This window comes from Pinus tabuliformis, chromosome 2_2, assembly GCF_031772625.1.
Source record: "Pinus tabuliformis cultivar Carrire ecotype Pingquan chromosome 2_2, CPIR1, whole genome shotgun sequence".
NCBI classification, from domain to species: domain Eukaryota; kingdom Viridiplantae; phylum Streptophyta; class Pinopsida; order Pinales; family Pinaceae; genus Pinus; species Pinus tabuliformis.
In genome coordinates, this window is record NC_142300.1 from 743,393,998 (window position 1) to 743,411,024 (window position 17,027).

The following is a 17,027-nucleotide window of genomic DNA, read 5'->3' on the forward strand; positions in this document are numbered from 1 at the left end:
TGGACAAGTATAATGGAACAGAAAGCTCGAATGAAGACAATATTACAGTGTTTTGGCATAATGAGGAGCATTCTCAGCATAACTATGACAATGGAGATTTTGATGCAAGGAGAGTATACTTATAGTCTCGGTGGTGAAGTTGATTTTAGTATCACACAATAGCACAAATATTCTCGGAATAATCATGATTAGAAGGTCTCATAGTAACACACTTTGTCTCAAAGATGCAGCTATGAAAGAGTCATGATTTTGGTGGATTTAGGTACATATCACATTCATATATATGAAGATCTTGTTGGTATGATAAAGGTCTCAATGAAGGTGTAGCAATGGTGTTGCAATAGTGATGAAGATCTTGGTGAAGGTGCAGTCATGGTACAACAGTAATGAAGATTTCCTTAGTGTAGAAGTGAAGTACTTAGTGGTGTCGCAATGGTGATCTCAACAATGACAGAGAAGAGGATTGGTGTCTTGGTCTTGGAGTGGTTTGATAGATCTAGAGTCATGGTCTTGGTATTCGTCAATTGGAATCTCTGTACGAAGAATTTTTAGCGGGTTTTCCTCTCCAAAAGGGAGAGGTTTTGGCCCTGGTAGAAAGCCAACATCTTGTGTTCATGTCTCTTGTATTTTGGTAACTGTTTGATGAAGTAAGAAATACACACACTAATGATATCAAGAGAAGATTGTGCTAATAAGAAAAAGTTAAAATAACTCACAAATAGTTATCATGCTAAGAAGAATCACATTAACTATAATTTCCCTATATTCTTCAACATGGTTTCAGAGCTAAGGTGTTGAAGTCAAAGGAAGGGCAACAAAAGAGATATACAAGGACCAGTCTTCAAGAAGGGCATCAAAGAAAGATTGAAGAGCTTTTTCAAGATTGAAGGATTAGTCTACAAACAATAGTTCACAACAATAATAAAGAATCAATCTACAACAACAATAACTTGTATCTCCACAACCATCATTCAAAGACCACCAAGACTCTATTCAAGATATCTACAAATATATGAAACTCAAAGGACCTCAAAAATAAAGATCTCATCATCTTAGAAAAGAATGAAGAAATCCTTACCTACTCTACAAAAGAAGGCAGAATATATTGAAGTCAAGAAGGCATTGTCATCTTAATGTTTGTAATCAAGCAAGGATCATTTCATTACCCAAGAAGAAGATCGTCCAAGGAAGCAACAAATCATCCCTATCAAAAGGAGAAACTTTTTCTATTAAGAAAAGGATTTCTCATTCCAACAAATATCATTCAAGAAGAAGCCATCATATATCTTCTTCAACCATCATCAAAGAAATCAAAGTGAAGATTTCATCTTCACATGACAAGTAAGTATCTTTTCATTCTATAATCAAATTTGCTTAAATGACTTCATGAATTTCAAGGATATCTATAGGTTGATGGGTCATCGAGATTCCTTGCATGAAGGAGGATAGACATAGTCCTCTAAGTAGTTGAATTCATTAAACATATGAAAAGGTCTCCTATGAATTTATGGAAAGGGATACTTATGAAAGATCCCCTCACATAGAAATATTGGAGACATCAAAGTGATGAAGATGATAAACTCATTCTCTCAATGTGCAATGAAGAAGGTCACATGAAATCTGATCTACATGAAAGTAAAAGGTATCAAAGGATGTAGGATATCTTCATAAGGTCGTATATATAAGATCTAGGAACAAAGATAACCATCATTGATGTATAATGCACTAGCAAGGTAACAAGAATCCATGAGATAAGCAAGTTATCCTGTTCGACAACTTATGGTCTCTATGCTAAATAGAGAAAGACAAGTTGAGATGGAAAAAATATTAAAAGGACTAAAACATGTGCGCAAAGGAAAGGCAAGTTTTCAATGTTATGGAAAGTTTATAGAAAGAATCTCATACCGCTGATGGAGGAAGCTGAAGAAAAGGCGCCAACAAAAGAGGAAGTAACAAATCTCTACTATGAGTGAGATGGTATCCCTCATGAAAGGGTCCTAACATAAGATTCTGTTATAAGATATGACAATGATGATAAGATGCATCATGGAATCATGGAAGCATTAGAAACAAGACCTTGTGACATCACCATGGGAATCATGAATTGATCCGAATTGGATCCATGAAAATTATCAAAATGCTATGACTGTATCAAATCAAGACAGACTTCAAAAACTTGTGAACAAAGAGCTATCAGGAAGGACCTCTGAATAGTGGCAGTTTGTAGCTATCAAGGAATGTCGAGGACCTCAGTCAAAGTGCGTTGACTGAGGCCCATCGAGACTGCGCAAGACGCAAACTGGCAGTTAGGAAGTCTGGATCAGAAAACGGATGTCGTTTCTAATGCGCGATTGGTAAAACCCCTCGAGAAGGAAAGGCCTCGAGCACTCAGTCACATGGGAAGTTGGGAAACTGTAGGGGAAGCACTAAAGCGAAAGGCAGGTCCCACGGTCTGAAACCAGTGGAATATCGGAGGCACTTTGGGGTGGTAAGCGGATTTGGCAGAAAACAAGCGATTCCACACATTGCACGATGCGTGTCCAGTGGATGAGGGATAAAACCGCCTCTCATCATGGGCTAATGGTTGAGGAAGTCAACTGTGTGATAAAAGTGAACACTGTAGGATCTTTGGGTTCCAGATCTAACGGCAGAGATTGCACCCGATGTATGCCCAGATCTGGAGGGAGAATTAACCAATGACACATAAAAGTCTGAAGTCTGATTTGACCACTGACTTGGTAGATGAATCATTACACAGCGTAACCGAAATACCGAACCGTTTGAGGAAGAGTTGGTGCAGTTCATGAGAGGACAAGTGGCCACTTTCCTGTAAGATATTACGCAGAGGCGATGATGCAGAGGCAGGGAACTCCAAGCGAACAACAGCAGGCGAGGAAGAGGTAGAAGAGGAAGCAAACAGTCAGAGGATGGATTGGATTTAAGCCATGGATGAATAGACAAAGAAAGAGAGCGTTGTAAGAAAGAAAGAGACAGTGAGACCGAAAGAGACCTAAGAGACAGAAGCAAGAAGCAAAGAACAGAGAACCGAGCTAACCTAAGGTAGCATTGAGCAGACAGAGCTAGGCTTGAGAGGTTCAAGCAATCCTTGAGAGGATATTTATCGGAAACTGAGTACCAAATTGGACTTGTCCCATTCAGATCTGTGAGGTAGAGACTTGGTAAGGAAGAGTCTGTGCACTCTTGTGGCTTGGGGAATCCAAGAACCACCCTACTAAGCGTCATCTATTTCAGGAGACTCAAATTGAGCTCCTCATTGTAAAAACTATGTTTTTAAGACACAATAAAAGAAGGTCACCATTGAAAGATGGACCGGAGACGTAGCCCTGGAGGATAGGGTGAACTCCTTATTAATTTGTTGTGTTCTCCCATTTCCTTATTGTATTTCTCTTACTGGTTTCCATTTTCCAGCGTCTATGTGTTTTGCAATCTGATTGATGCGTTGCCTAAGATAACATAGACACACACTAGCACATGAGTCTGTAATACCTTCATTCATTAATTAATTAACTAATATCACCCACGAGTGATTTTCAAATCAAGTGGTATCAGAGCTTTAGGCTGATAGGGTTAGACAAGCTTATGTTGGATTTAGCTATTGAATGCTAACTAGATCAAAGCTCAAATTAGGAGAAGGAGAGTTGGTCAAAACTAATCCTGAAATTGGGAGAGTCTATCCTCATAAAACAATGTCAGAAGAAGGTTCTGTGGGGCCAGACCCTCAATTCATAAATAGTTTCCTAGCCATAAGGTCCATGGTAGAGGAAATGTATAAGGATTTTAGAAAACACAAGGGTGAAGATGCATGAGGCTCCAAACAAGACAAAGGAGAAGACGTGTCTTTCCTCCATGACCACTCAAAAGGCAAAGGGAAAGAAGAAAGCGTTCTCACACCTCCTAATAGCCCTGAACATAAAAAGAAGGCATATTTGATTAAGCTAGATGTTAAATTTGATTTACCTATATATGATGGAGAGTTGAATGCAAAAAAGCTAGACAATTGGATTAGACAAATTGATGTTTATTTCAGAGTGCAGAGTATTTATTCAAACAAGAGAAAGATTCAGTCGGAAAGCCTACGCCTTGGAGGCACTACCTTAGTTTGGTGGGAAGGAAGGACCCGAGATGACATGAAGAGACATGGCAAGACTATTTATGTCTGGGGTGAATTTGTTTTTTCAATCAAAAAGCAGTTCTATCCATTGGCCTACATGCAGCAAGCCATGATGAACTGGCAAACTCTTCGACAGTTGAAAGGGCAAAGTGTACAAGGATACACCCAAGAATTCCGAAAGAGAGCATTGATTCTAGGAATCTCATTAGACTCACCTGAGACTGTTGAAGTACATTGGTGGTCTACACAGCTACATGAGGCACACTATCCTCATGTTTAATCCCACTAGTATAGATGAGGTATCTGTTCAAGCTACTCATCTAGAGGCTAGAGGAAAGAGTGGAAGTCCAGAAGTTGGGGGATCATCCCAACCCACTGCAAGCAAGAATAAGGAGAAAATAAAATAGAAATGGAAAGCAAGGAAGGCTAACACTGCACAGAAAAGCAAGGCCTCATGCACTCACTATAAGAAGGATGGGCATGATGATGAGCATTATTGGATTCTGCATTTGGAGCAGAGACCTAAGAAGTTCAAGGGCAAGAAGAAGAAGACTGCTGCAGCTATTTAGAAAGACTTGGGGTCAGACTCAAGAGATGAAATAACTATTGTAGCCACAGGTATAAAAGGTAAGAATTCTGAAGCATCTACTAGTAATTTTGCAAAATCTACTATTGATGAAGAAAATGAGAGAAAAAGACATGAGCTTTTCCATATTCAATTTATTTCCAAACATCAAAAGATTGATACTTTGTTTGATAGTGGCTCACAAGTAAATTTAATTTTTGAAGCAATTGTAAAGAAATTTGGATTATTGACCACACCTCACAAGAAACCATACCCATTAGGATGGTTGAAAGATAAAGCACAACTACAAGTGACTAGACAATGCAAACTCAAGTTTTCTTTTGGATCAGCATTTGTAGATGAGGTTGAGTTAGACATAATTCCTTTGGATATATGTGGAATTGTTTTAGGAAGTCCTTACTTGTATGACAGAAAAGCTATCTTCTATAGAGCTGAGAACAAGTATCTACTTGTTAAAGATGGAATCGAATACTTTGTAAGAGCTCATAAGCTCAAGAATAATTATACTCTCATAAACACAGGGCAGATGAAACGAATGATAAATTCATACAAACAATTCTTACCAATGGTTGTAAAGGAAAAGAAACCTAATAAAACCAATGTATTTGAGGGTTGTGATGCTAAACAGCAAGCTAATTTAGAAAAAGATGTTTCAGAGTATGATATCTTGTTTCAAGAACCTAAAGGTCTGCCACCCAAAAAGGAAGTAATGCATGATATTATTTTGTAGCAAGATGCTCCATTGCCTAACATTGGGATGTACAGGTTGTCCACTTTAGAGAATGCTAAAATCAAGAAGCAGGTGCAGGAGTTGCTCGAGAAAGGGTTCATCTGACCTAGCACATCACCATGTGAGTCACCAATCGTTTTGGTGAGAAAGAAAGATGGCTCATGGAGAATATGCATTGATTACCAAGCACTGAATAAGATAACAGCCAAAAATCTTTATCTCCTTCCTCGCATAGATGATCTTTTGGATCAATTAAAAGAAGCTGTTTATTTTTCCAAGCTAGACTTGCATAGTGGATATCACCAGGTCAAGGTTGCAGAACAAGATGCATGGAAGACTGCTTTCAAAACAAAGCAGGGATTGTATGAGTGGCTGGTTATGCCTTTTGGCTTAACTAATGCTCCCGCTACTTTCATGAGATTAATGAATGATGTACTCAGACCTTTACTTGATGATTTTGTTATTGTGTATCTAGATGACATTTTGATATTTAGCAAAACATGGGAAGAACATTTAAAGCATGTTAAACAGACACTAGATGTTTTGAAAAAATAAAAACTTCATGTTAAACTCTCAAAATGTGAATTTGGCAAAACATCTTTGAATTATTTGGGACATATAGTAGGGGGTGGTGAATTGAAGATAGATCCCTCTAAGGTGGCAGTCACTGTAAACTGGCCTAAACCCAAATCTGTTACAAAAGTTAGGAGCTTCTTAGGAGCAACACAATATTGGAGAAAGTTCATTTCTAACTTTTCCTTAATTGCAGCTCCCTTAATGGCAGGTCCAACACCATCAACAGGTCCTCTAGGTGAAGTGGAAGGTATGTATGATGTGTTTCTGTCAATTCCATTTCCTTAAGGTCACCTAGGAGGTTCAATCCAATCATAGCGGCCTCTCGTCACATGTTTACTCCAATTGGCCCTTTACTTGGGTAGATATGGGAAGATGGTGTTACAGAGGGCCTAACTTGGGTCATGTAGAGTGGTTCCTATATTTTAAGAGCCTATGTTGAGCTTAATTTTATATGTAATAATTTAATTCAGTTAAACTATTTTAAAGTCAGTTAAACTAGTTCCAACTATTGGAGGAACTAGTAGGAGGTGTAGCACTGAGGTACAACTTCAGTGTTCAACTAGTTAACTGATAAATCAGCTATAATTAAATCATGCATGCATGAAATTTGAGTTACCCAATTGAGATTGGAGTCCAAGGGTAGTGTACTATCAGTGGTATAATTTTCCGAGTAGTACGGGTGGGGCATGTAGTCAGAGAAGGGCCTACAGGGATTGCTTAATTCTAATTGAGAATTTCCTATTTAATAGGGCGATAATTCATTGAGAAATAGTGCTAGGAAATAAGAGCCTAGAAGGTAGTAGAACTACCTAAGTATTGGCTAAAGTCAATTTGTGAGACAGTGAGATAGATTGCACTTGTGCAGAGATTGTTCAGGTTGAACAAGCGAGGTAAATCTTCTCTATTTTTCTGGTCTAATGCAATACATAGATAAGAAGGGCTTTTGTGCAGTAATCTTTCCCCTTAGATAAATATCTAAGCATATGTGATTGAATATTGTCTCATGTTTTATGATTTCTCGATCGATTAATTGCTTCCGCTGATGAATATAGTAGATTCAAATCTTTTGTTTTAGACTATTACATAAGCAATTTGAATCTACAAGGAATTTCTACAGATGACAAGTTTCTAGTTAAAACAATATTACTAAAACTTGACAAGGAAGAAAGAATAATATTGGAGCCAAAAGCAGTCATAAAAATAAGAATTTGAAAATTATGGAATCGATCAATTCCAAAGTATCTCATTAAGTGAAAGAACTTATCTTCTAAAGATTCAACATGGGAGGATGAGTATTTTATACTGAAGCATCCAAAACTACTCAAGCGTTGAGAGGGGCATGTTAAGTCCCTATAATACTAGTCTAGCCCCCATATTGTTATTGTTGCATCTCATAGAAGCCCATTACTGTTATTATTGTGTCCTTACATTAATATTATTATGTAAGCCCTAATTATATTATGACCCTTAGACTCCTATCTACACCAAGAAGGTCTTGTCAATTGTAAAAAATAAAGAATTATACTACATCATTAAATAAAATGAAGTAAAAAATAAAGAATTTTGGTTTTCTAAATATTTTTTTAATAAAATAATATTTTAATTTAACATTTTAATACTAAAAGTACATTAAAATATTAAAATATAAATTTATTTAAATAAATATAATTTTAATTTTAATAATTTATTTTTAAATTCAAATTAAAAATTATCCAACAGAGACGGAAAATTTGAAATAATTCCATGCCGAGAAAGCTACATCATCAACAATCACTCAGAATACAAATACTCCAATCAAAAATACACCTTTCATAATAATTTTTTTTTATATCATATAATGCTTTTATTAAAAATATACCTTTCCTAACAATTTTTTTTTTATATAATATAAAGTTTGCAATACCCGCAAATCCAAAATCGAATCCGAACTTTCAAGGCACGTCATTCATTCCTCATGTCCATGCCAATAGTTGTCAATAATTCGATGATGGCCTCATGTCCATGCCAATAGTTGTCAATAATTCGATGATGGAAATGCTAATTTGAACAATAGATTAAACCAATAATTATAACAATAGTTGTCTGTTCACAAAAATCTAAATCCAAATCTGTGTCCACTTCGCCAATAATGATGTATATATTGCGTGTTTCAGTGACTCAGTAATATGTGTGATTTCAGTGATTGACGGTGGAGCATTGAGATCGTCTAAAAAAATAGTAGCATATAAATTTCCTTTCGTTTTCATTTTTTAGGTGTGTGTAATTTGGAGTGTTAGTTGTTTAATACGTAAAAAGTAATTTATAACTACTTTAAATTAATATAAATATTTAAGTTTAAAAATATCCACAACTCTGTAGCTATTTTAAATTAATTTAAATGTTTATAAAATTAAAAATCCCAAAAATCATGTATATATAAAATATACTACATAATAATTATAAACTCTAATTTAAAATGGGATTCCCTATAATACCATATTTATCTCTTTTAAAATCATGAAATACTTAATGAAGACAAAAAAGAAGTTAGACAAATAGGAAATCATCAATGGAGAATGAATGAATCAATGAAACGACGATGGTATTTTTCATGCACAATATCAAAATTCTTCTAACAATAGGCATGCCTATTTGTTTTATGGTCATTGCTATAAGTGTCATATCTTTGGACACAAATCCATTGATTTTAGAAGGCTCAAAGTTGAAAGAGATGAAAATCCAAGATATAATACACATCGAAGTTCTAATTGTCTAAAATATTCTCTCATAAATTGAAATGTCTTCTCTCCCTTTCTAAGTGAAGTAGAATGGGCCACTTCCCTAGGTTTGTGGATCTAGATGAAGTGGAGGATCTGATACAACCTGTCACCATGGAGGAATTGGAAGGAACACTTAAATGGTTCAAGAAGGACAAGAATCATAGTCCGGATGGCTGGCCAGTTGAATTCTACACGGCTTTTATGGAGCTTCAGGGACAGGACTTGCTGGAGGTCATTAAAGAAAGTAGAGTTAAAGGACACATCAACCCACCCATCAACTTCACCTATTTGGCTTTGATCCCTAAGACAGATTCACCAGCCTCTTTTAACGATTTCCGCCCCATATCCCTTTGCAACTGTCTGTATAAAATTATTTCCAAAATCATAGCCAACCACATCAAGCCCATTTTATCTAACCATATCACTCAGGAGCAATTTTCTTTCCTCCACCATAAACATATTCAGGATGTTATTGGCTCAGCCCAGGAAGCCCTTTACTCCATCAAGCACAAAAATCTCAAGGGACTTACTCCCAAAATTGATCTATCAAAGGCTTTCAACAAAGTGAATTGGCTTTACATCAAGATGATTATCACTCACTTGGGTTTTCCCCTAGCTCTCATCAACTGGATCATGGATTGCATCTTCTCTATATCGTTTGCCATTCTCATCAATGGGTTTGCAACTACATCCTTTAATATAGATAGAGGGATAAGGCAAGGATGCCCTTTATCACCACTACTATTCCTATTAGTTATGGAAGGATTGAGCAGGCTAATTCATTCAAAAAAAAGAAGAGGGGGCCTCAGAGGGTTAAAAATTATGGACCACTACTATCTGACACATCTACTATTTGTAGATGACATATTGATTTTCTTGAATGGTAGTGTTCTGGAAACCACTTCAATGTATGAGATTCTAAACCTCTTCTGTAGAGCAACGAGAATAGAAATTAACAGAGATAAATCCACCATCTCTCTATCTAATTGTACACAACAGGAAACATAGCTAGCCACACAAAAATTTCCATTTCAAGCTACTGAGCTGATGGAGGGGCTCAAATATCTGGGTTTCAGGCTAAAACAAGATGGGTACAAAATTACTAATTGGACCTGGCTTATCACAAAAGTGGAGAAGAGAATAAATTGCTGGTGTCACAGGTTCCTCTCTAGAGCTGGCAGACTAATTCTTATCAAATCAATCCTTGAAGCCACCCCAGTTTACTAGATGTCACTAGCCTGGATTCCAAGACGGGTCCTTCACAGAATTCAATAAATCTATTGCAAATTTCTTTGGAATGGAAGAAAGTAGGGCAAACATTTTTCCTGGGTTAAATGGAACAAAATTGCTACTCCAAAGAAGTGGGGAGGTTGGGGCCTTAAACTACTTCCTACCTTTGCTCAAGCCTTGGCTGCAAAACAGAGTTGGTTACTACTAAAGAAAAAAGGTCTTTGGACAGAGGTTATCATACATAAATATATATGGCCATCTACTATGATAGACTGGATTAGAAGTCCAACATGGAATAGAAAAGGTATTTCGATGATATGGAGGGCCATACTTAATTCACTTCCCATTATCAAGGATGGACTGTTATGGAAAATTGAAAATGGAGCCTCAGTCCGCATTTGAATTGATCCATGGACTGGAAGTGGAAATTCCCATCAACTACCAATTGGGTTCGCTGATAAATCATTTAAACAACATGGGCATTAAGTATATTGGGCAGATAGGTGATCAGCAGAATACTACTTTTCATACACAAGCATGGCTGACTTAGCAGAACTAGAACATACCAAATGAATGGAGCAGAACATGGCAAAACTATATCCAGGCACTCATAGAATCACATGTTAGATTAAATAATGAAGAGGATGAACTCATATGGGCACACTCAAAATCTGGACAATACTCTTCAAAGCAGGGCTATAATACCATCATTGCAAATAAAAAAACCGGAGGCCTTAAGGAGCTGGTGGGTATCAATATGGAAATTAAAAGCTCCATTGCGTACCGAACTGTTGATGTGGAATATTTTATAAAATAAGATCCTCACTGGAACCTATTTAAAAAAAGAGGGAATTTTTGGGTCCTACCTGGTGTGTCCTATTCCTCCAAGAGGAGGAATCGACCTAGCATCTTTTTCTCTCATGTTCAACCACCAAGAACATTTGGACTCAAGTCCTACAAACTCTAAATCTGAATATGATTTGGCAGGGTGCAGATATTATAACAACATGGGATAGCTGGTGGGGTACTACTACTATGGAAAAAACAAGAAACCTTCCCCTTCTAGTCTCATGGCACATATGGCTCCAACAAAACATCAAAATATTTGAAAACAAGCCGGTTAACTGGAACCTGCTCCCTCTGCAAATCTGCGCTACTTTTGAAGAGCTACCAAATGATGAGTACCAAAAGAGACCTAGGAATATTCGACAGGAATAGATAAACACAACAATACCTTGGGCCTATTTTGATGGTGCTGCCCACCAACATGGCTGTGGGGGAGGCATATATTTTTACCTATCTGAATCACACTATTTCCATATTAGTATGGGATTGGGACTGGGCACAAATAATCATGTTGGACTAATATATCTACATCACCTGATATACTTTTCCATTCTGAAACAATGCCGAAACATACAAATATTTGGGGACTCAAAGAATGTGACTGATTGGTTTAACAACACAACTACTTGTAATTCTTACTCTTTGAGATCTATTATGCAAGAAATTGTTTTTTTCAAAACATTCTTTGATCAGATTTCTGTTTCTCATACCTACAGGGAAAGAAATGTAACTGCAGATAGGCTATCGAAAGAAATTACGCATCGTCCTCTAGGAGAGTGGATGATCGTTGAACATACACCTACAACAATCTATCACTTTTTCCACAAGCCATACATCGATGGGAGACTACAGAGGGGCAATAGCCCCTAATTATTAGCATCTTGATTTTGAAATTTTTTGAAATTTTGTGACAGTTTTTTAATTAGTATTTATGAGTAAATGATTGTAAATATGGATAGCATATACACACCCGCGTGGGTGAATATTTTTGAACTTTTTATTGAGGTCTTGAACCAACATAGTATACCCATTGGGTTTCATTGTAAATATTAGTTTATTAACAGTGGATAGACAGCCACGTTACAACATATGCCTTCAGGCATCTACAACATGTAATTTCACCAATGAAATTATGAATTTTCTTTTACGGAAAAAAAAAGTGAAGTAGAATGCTTCAAATGTAATAAGTTTGGGCACAAGCCTAGTGAGTGAAGACGCATGTTTGAATATGTATCTGAGTCCCAAAATGTCAGAAAGACAGTAATCCAAAATGATTAAGGGATTTGGAAACCAAAGACTAAAAATAGCATGCAATGTCAACTCGCCTTATCAGCTCATAATCAAGAAAGAAAATAGTATGTGGATAGTGGTTGTTCCAAACATATGAATGGGGAAAAAATCAAATTTATGTCGCTTAAGGAAAAGGACAGAGGAATCAATGTCACTTTTGGGAACAATGCTCTAGCAAGAATGAAAGGAAAAGGAGTAGTGAGTCTTGATAAAGAAAAATAGAAGCCCAAAACATGTTGTACGTAGAAGGTCTCAAGCACAATCTGCTCAGTGTTAGCCAGATGTGTGACAATGGCCATGATGTGATATTTTGATCTAAATGTTGTGAGATCCGCAACATAAAGAATGGAAAATTGGTAGGAAAAGCAATCACAACGCACGATAGTGTATATGTGTTTGATGATTCGAGGATCAACTGATATCTGAGCAAAACGAGTGAAGCGTGACTATGGCACAACAATCTTGAGCATTTGAATTTTGACAGTTTTATAAAAAATAAGAAATATGGGAGAAACGGGAGGACTACCAATACTATAGAATATCGATAACACAATTTCCAAGTCATGTCAGTTTGGAAAGCATACTATGAATCATTTCAAATCGAAAGTGGTCTGCTTATCCAGACATTTAGAGATCGTTTACACAAAAATTTGTGGCCCAAGAAGAGAAAAAACCACAAAAAGAGAGAGGTATTTCATGTTGCTCATTTATTATTTCACCAGGGCTACTGGAATTTTTTCTTAAAAGAAAAATCAGAAGCATTCGAACATTTCAAGAAGTTTAAATCTCAAGCAGAAAATGAGAAAGACTTAAGGATAAAATTCTTAAGATAAAACAGAGGGGGAGATTACACCATAAGATAATTTGAGGATCACAGCATTAGGAGTCAGTACTCAGTGGCTAGAACTCAGAAAAATGAGTAGTAGAGAGGAAGAACAAAAAAATCTAGGAAATTGAGAGAGCAATGTTAGATGAAGTAGTAGTGTCTCACAAATTATGGGGGGAATCACCCCAGGCAGCAGTATATCTGTCAAACAGAACTCAACTCAGGCCTAATAGTCATAAAAATCCCTATGAGTTATGGAATAGAACACCTGCATCAGTCAAACACCTTAAGGTGTTTGGGAGAAAGTGCTTCATTAAAAGGAATGAAAATACCCCTCGGAAGTTTGAATCACATGCTTACAAAGGAATATTGGTCAAATACTCTATTCGAAGAAAAGGATATAAGTTTTACAACAAGAAGACAAGGAAGATTGAGGATTCCATCGACGTAATAGTAGATGAAGTAGGATCACAACCTAAATCCTCTAAAAGTAATATGAACTCAAATGATGAAGAAAGCTCAAAGTGGAGGTCCAGTAATCTGAATGAAACAAGTTTAGACAGTGAAGGTGAGGAAGTAGGAATATCTTCAAGGCCAAAGATAACCTCCAGTTATGTACAAAAGGAACATTTTGAGAGTCATATTCTTGGAGATCAAAGACATGGTTTCCAAACTATAAGGAAACTTGTGGGAGTACAAGTGATGAAAATTTGGCTATGTTATCACAAATCAAACCCAAGAGCCTCTATCAAGCAACTAAAGACAAGTTTTGGGTGAAAGATATGAATAAAGAACTTGATAAATTGAAAAGAATGATACATGGGAGATTATTCCAAGTTCGAGAGAGAAAAATGTTATTGGAACCAAATGGGTTTTTAAGAACAAAGTGAATGAACAGGGTCAAGTAATCAGGAAAAAAACTTGATTGGTCTGTAAAGGGTATGCCCAAATAGAAGGGGTAGATTTCAAAGAAAAATTTGCACCAGTAACTCGACTGGAAACTATAAGGATATTTATTGCTCTTTCCATCCATAAGAATATCAAGGTATATCATATGGATGTGAATTCTGCATTTCTTAATGGAGATTTAGAAGAAGTTTACATTCAGCAGCTAAAAGGATTTCTACTCACCTCTAATGAATGTCTCATATGAAAACTGAAGAAGGCCCTATATGGCTTAAAACTAGCCCCTAGAGCTTGGTATGAAAGGCTAGATAAATACCTTCCACAACAAGCATTTAAGAAAGGCACGGTTGACAGTAACCTGTATGTAAAATCTAAATGCAACCATCTACTGATAGTAGTTACGTATGTGTCAGCTATAATATTTCGCAGCGATATGGAATAACTAGGGCATCAATTTGAAAAATGTAAGAAAATAGAGTTTTAAATGTCCATGATCGTAGAACTATCCTTCTTCCTGGGTTTGCAAATTACTCAGACTCCATGAGTGTTTATATCCCAATCCAAATATCTCAAGGAAACCATGAAGAAATTTGGAATGGCTCATCCATTCTATGGTCAGGTGGAACGTGGTAGTCCCACTGCGAGTTTGGATTTTTCATCATCAATATGAGGTTATTTCTCATTGTATTTTTATGAGCATTATACTGGTTTTATGTAGATCATATGGTTGTGATTTCCTTGGTATTTATCTTGCTATTATGTATGTTATATATATGTTTTATGACAGTAACTATGTACGACTCTCATCATGTTTTTACTTATAAATGAACGAAGAATGTATCTATGACCTAATGCATGAAACTGCAGCTAATGTGTTGAGGCACCAATGTCTCTTACAGATTCTCATATGAGTATGAGACCCCTATGTTAGAATTATTGTTTACCATAGTAGATTACGTATTTCTGATATGTTTGATGAAATGTCTGTCATGGCTAATAGGGGTCTAGTCAAGGGAATTTTCAAGTATTTTCATTTTTATCATTGTTTCATTGTTCTCTTTATGTTCTGAAGGTGTCGGTAAATTCTTGGTAGTGACTTGGGCTTTATACCCTAAAAGGTGGCTGAAATCCTGGGGACACTGGCATAACATTGAGAAAAATACTCACTAGATGTTGGCATGCCTTATAATTCGAGCGTCCACAGCCTGTAGACATTGTCAAGACCATAAAATGGGAGCCTCCAAAAGTGGAGAGGTATAAAACCTCAGTGGGACCCATGTGTTGGTTACCACAAGTGTTGGGATGGTTCTCAAGGGTCCTGTAGCTGATGTATAAGGTTTGTCTGATGTGTTTTCGTCGATTCCATTTCATTAAGGTCACCTAGGAGGTTGAATCCAATCATAGTAGCCTCTCGTCACATGTTTACATTGGTTGGACTATTACATGGGTATATGTAGGATGAGGGTGTTACAGAGTTGTATCAGAGCATGGTTCACCCCTTGGAATGTATGGGATGTGTGTTTTTCATGCATTCATGTCTGTTGCATATCTGTTTCTTGTGTCGTAGGATCATGTACTTGTTGCATTTGTATGGTATGGGTCATTGTTGTAGTGATGGCACCATGGGAAGTTTATGGTGTCCTTGTCGAGTGTGTCATCATTAGTGTATGGTTGAGTATGCCTTACTTATGCATGTTAATTTTCACATCAGGTCAAGTATATAGTGATGCAATGGTTGTTGTCATGCATGAGGTCATGGTATGTGTAGTTGATATCATCATGCATTAATGAATGGACTCTAGCTATAATGGTGGTTACATGGTTATTTCTTATGTGTTATGCATCTATATGTTGTCATGAGTATGTTATACATGTATCATGTTGATTTTTTTATCTTGAAGATATTGTATCCTCCCTGAACTATACTAAGGTACGTTTTTTTATTGTGATTTGGTTAGCAAGATGTTAGAATATAAAGACTCTCCTCCCTATGGATCAGATGAGGAACATGGTGTTAGGAATTATTTTGATTTGAAAGATACACTGACAATCTTAAAGAAGGAGTTTTAAGGCAGAGAATGACTAAATCATACAAGCACATGAGAAACTAGCAGAGGTAAATGCATTGATACTTCAAAATTTGTCAAAATTACAGTGAAAAATATCACTTCATATCAGTCATGAGTAGGAGGACAAAAATAATGGGGCATATGGAAATAGGTCACATGTGGTCACAAGTCAAATACATATGACACGATCATAGATGGTAGATTGTTGGAACTCTGGATAGGAGATGTGATAGACACGAGCACTATTCTAGTTATTTTTCTAACATGAATGATGATAGACATCGTTATCATCCTTAGAGGAGGAGATACAGGGGGTATTTGTGAAAGAGTTAAAGAAAGAAAAGAAACCTACATTTGATGGAGAGATTAAGAAATCACAAGATGCAGTGGCATGGTTGCTTGGCTTAAGGAAGTTCTTCAGGTTGCATGATTACTCAGACAACATGAAAACTAGAATATCTACATTCATTCTCAGAGGTAAAGGGAACATTTGTTGGTAAGATGTACAGAATTTCAAAGGTATCCATGAGGAGAACTTGACTTGGAATGAGCTCGAGAGGATATTAAAGAAGAAGTACCTATCAGAGAGATACTTTGATGATTGGGAAAAGGAATTCTATGAGCTAAAGATGGGATCAATGAAATATTTTGAGTACAGTAGCAAGTTCTTCAAGCTACTAAGGTATGCACCTTACCTCAAGGAGGGGAAGGCCAACATTCAAAGATTCACTAGTGAGTTATTGATGGCATTCAAAGACAGAAATGAGTTCGATTAGCATAGATCATTGGAGGAGGCCATCCAAAAACTTAAGCATTGTTGTGAACAATCAAAGCGCAAGTCTGAGACTAAGTCATACTAGAAAGATAATGTAAAGAACAAAGGAAAATGGGATAAGAAGTGAGTAAGACCTCAAGCTTTAGGTATTAAGGAGAAAGTAGCACCACCTAAGAAGTTTAATGCATTTGACAAAGGGCAAGTACATCGATCGGAGGAGTAGTTGAAGGATGTAGGCTAGAAGTTTATAGAGTGTTGGAATTGTGGAAAAGATCATCACAAGAGATATTATCCATAGATCA